The sequence below is a fragment of the Ictidomys tridecemlineatus genome, assembly GCF_052094955.1.
Source record: "Ictidomys tridecemlineatus isolate mIctTri1 chromosome 1 unlocalized genomic scaffold, mIctTri1.hap1 SUPER_1_unloc_6, whole genome shotgun sequence".
In the NCBI taxonomy this organism is placed as follows: domain Eukaryota; kingdom Metazoa; phylum Chordata; class Mammalia; order Rodentia; family Sciuridae; genus Ictidomys; species Ictidomys tridecemlineatus.
In genome coordinates, this window is record NW_027520947.1 from 424,479 (window position 1) to 428,594 (window position 4,116).

Genomic DNA, 4,116 nt, shown 5'->3' on the forward strand with positions numbered 1-4,116 from the left:
TCTAGCCCTGGGCTTCTCACAGGACTGAAGTGATTTCAAGAGCCAGGCTCCAGCATTCCTGAGGTCCGGTGGCCCATTCAGTTCCTGGAAACACTCAGCACTCCACACAGTGTTGGTCCGAGGCCCAGGGTCTTTGCTGTGCTTGGTCAAAGTTTCCTCAGACCTAGTGGGGTTGTGATCCCCATGAGATCATGCTGCAATCTGGCTGGGCACAAATCACAAGCCACTGAAGCAGGAACAAACTTTGTTTCTGAACTCCACAATCACACTCCCTGGGAACTCCACCAAATACCACACGGCTCCTCCAGGAACCACACACCAACTGGAAATCCCTCCTCTGGCACTTCCCCAACCAATGGAAACTCTCCATGAATCCCTACGAGAACTCCAAAGTAGCATGAGAACTCCAAAGTAGCAGGCTGAGGTGGACAGCAGGGGTCTAATATACACAGCTTAACATAACCATTATCATCTAAAGGGCTTGCTGGCATCACCTCTCAACCACTTCTTTCTGGCAACAATGTCATGTGTCATCCTGACTCGGCTGTGGCCCTCAACAAGATCAGCATGAGGACAGAGGGTCCCATGGAACAGGGCAGTCAGAGGGTGATTGGGCAGTACAGCCCTTGGCTCTTCTTGGCCTTTCTGTGCAGCCTTCTCTCCTTCCAAGGGCAAGCAGGTTCTCTTCCAAAATGGGGATCTTAGGATCTACCACCAGACAAGGGAAGTCAGAGTGTTTCTTTTTAACCAGCTCCAAGACATAGAGGTGGGACTTTCTGGCTTGTCTGGGGGAGGGGGATCCAGGTCCATAGACTGCCTTGAGGAAGAAGAATTCTAGTTTCTAGGGCTTTCCTGGGGGCTTGGGGTGGGGCATGAGAATTGAGGGCAGAGAAAGACATCTGAAGCTGCCTCTGTTCCCAAAGTGCCATGCTTCGGGGTGCCATCTTCTGAGCCCCAACAGCATGAATGTCAAGAGGCAGGGTCATGGGCATTCCTGTCAAGAGCCATCAACCTCCCTGGCTTGGTAAGTGGACAGTCACAGTAGGGTGGGGTGGCCATCCACCCAAAGGTGCCACTTCCTATTCGTAGGGGCTGGAAGGCAATGCCCGCCCATACCCTATTCCCTGGACTCTCCCCAAAGGCCACAAAGCAGATCTTGCCTGTGGTGTGGTGAGCACCCGTGATGGGGCCCACTCAGCTTCCCACACTTGCTCACTCTTTTTCTCCATCTTGATCATCCTTCCCAACTTTGAGGCCACGTGGTGAACCTGTGAAAGCCACAGGTAGAAGGGCCTTAACCCCTGTATTCACTGCTCAGAAGAGAGCCACCCCAAGCCCTGAACAAGCACTTGAGACCTGTTGAAGCCAGGACCCGTCTTCAGTCATGGTGGCACCTGCATGTGCTCAGGAGTTTGTTGCAACAGCTGTCATTGTGCTAAGTGACATGTGCGTGCATCTGTGCACACACAGACACACACACCACATCCCTGTATTCTACACAACAGTTAAGTCGACCAGTGCACATACTGCCATCCACCCCCTCCCCCAACAAACACTTCTATTCTTCCACCTGAGTGTGGGCGAGGCACTTGCTAAGAGCTGTGGATGATCTAGAGCACAAAATAGGCTCTGACCAGAACTTGCAGTGTGAAAGACACATCAATAGGCTTCCTTGTAGCTCTGGGGAATGTGCACCAAGTCGATGGACCCCCAGGATGTGCCTGGAATCCGTTGTGGGCCCCTCCATCCATTTCCAGGCATAAGGCCAAGGGCCAGAAGGTTAGTGCCCATGGTCCGTAAAGCGCTAAGAGAACACTGCGGTGGGGCTGAGGCCGCCACTGCCCTCGCTGCCCACCCGAAGGCCTCATGGCACAGGAGGCACTGCGCATCCAAGAGTCCAGAACCTCCAACCTTCAGGGAGGGAGTTGGGAAGGACTGGTCGCCGTCACCCCGGATCTTAGCTCTGTATCTCATCTATTCTGGTTTCACAGCTGCTCCTCGTTCTCACTTCTGCAGAGTTATTTTATGTTCCTAAACTATCTGTTGAGACCCTGTAGATGTGAAATATATTTATTAAGCAATTATTTTCTTTTCCAAAGACTTTCTTCACCATAAATAGGGTTTCTAGCTGATGTCCCGAGCATCCGGCTGAATTTGAATTTCAGATAAAGCAGGAATGTTTCTATAAGTTCACCCCAGGTATCCCGGAGGAGAGCGCTACACTAGCACTTTTCATATCTACCTGAGTTCCAGATTTAACCGGGGTCCTGCATTTCTACTTGACAAATCTGACCGCCCTACCACAGCACCTCTCCCCTCCTCCTTCTGTGAAGTGCATGTATAGTGTATGCAGAGCCGTCCCCATCTAACTTTGTTCCCGCTTTGTCACCTCGAGGAGTCTCAACTGACAATGAGCATGTCGCAGGGCAATGTGTTAAATAATTTACTTTTCTGTTTATCACAGCTCCTCACGTCACAAAGAAAAACCCTCAAACAATAAAGTCAGTGCACAGTTCAAATGCCATGGCCAAACAACAGGCCTGGCCCTTAATAAAGGCCAGGTTTGAAAATAAGAATATATGAGGTGGTAAGACATTTTTAAAGACTCTAATAATTGTATGCAGGGTTTGATATTTTCAGTCTCAAGAAATGAAGTGCTGATAGAGAAAGACAAAAGGGAGACTCCTTTTGTTGAGACATAGACTCAAAAGCATTTGAGGAGGAGGCACGTGTGGTACTCTCTAGACTATTGGAAAAAAAAAAAAAGGTTGTGGAAAGCAAGAGGAACCTCTGAGGAACAGTCGGGCTCTTGTTAGTCTTAAAAGGTTTCTAGAACAGCAAAATTCCCATTCAACCAGAGAAATAATTAGACGTATTAAGCAAAAATATTTTCTAAATGGCCTTCTCATTAGCAATGGAAATAAAGTAGATTGTATCATTAAAGTCAAGGTGTGGATTACAGGAACATTCCCTTCATAATATTAAGAATATAAAACGTAGGTTTGTTGTTGTTTTTTAAACAAAATGAGCAGAATTAAAAATTTTGCCCAAAAAATTTCTTCTCAAAATATGAAAGAGAAAGCAGCGTTATATGGGTTCTTAAAGCAAACCCCCCACGTGAAAACATCCTCATCTGCCAACTGCCCGGGAGATGCAAGTGGGCTGTAGATTTGGAGAGATTTGCGTGGTGCTGCCATGTGTCAGGACGGTGCTCACAGAATTCCAAGACAGGAGAAGAAAGAAAGTCAAGGAAACAGAAGTGCACAGAGAAGTGGCTATGGCTTGCTCCAGAGCCTGTGGCCCCTGGCCTGGCCACACAGCAGAACTCAGGGAAGGACCCGACTTGGGATGTCTCGGGAGGAGGCCTGCCACAACCTCCAGAACACAGGGTTGTCAGGGGAGGAAGCAGTGTTCCTCAGAAGATCCAACCATGAACACACCACAGGAACCCCACCATTCTGCACATCCCCAAGAACAGGCTCCTGATTAGAAGATGACACATTCAATGCTTGTGAATTCTATCAAAATAGATTCTACTGTCAGGTAGGACTAAAGAATAGAGGAGGAGGAAGAGGATGAAGAAGAGGAGAAGAGGAAGATGGAGGAGGGGGAGGGGGGAGGAGGAAGAAAAGGAGGAAGAAGAGGCAGGGGAATGAGGAGGAGGAAAAGAGAGAAGGAGAAGGAGGACATCCAGTGAGAAGAGATGGAGCACTCTATGCAATAGAATGACTAAAAGCCATTTTTTCAAAACCTAGAAGCCAGAACAGACTTACAGGGCCTGAGGATTCACTCTCACACACTTTGGATAAAAAACAACAAGCAGTCCTTTAAGCCTCAGAACCAATTTTTACTTCTGTGGACACACTGACAAGTGCAAATTGCTTGATTATTCGCCAGCTTGGCAGTGGGTGCTAGTCACATAGCCAGGTGAGCAAAGCCTTCTGGCCTCTCCAGGAATCACAGCACTGGTGCAAATGAGGGACAGATTTTTAATTTTCATTAATTTGGATTTAAAGGCCACAGGTGGCTGCGAGTACTCCGCCACACAGGTTACATAGTTTCTCAGGCAGAGGTTTGCTTCTACCTTTCCCAGGAAGCTACCTGAGGCACTGTCCC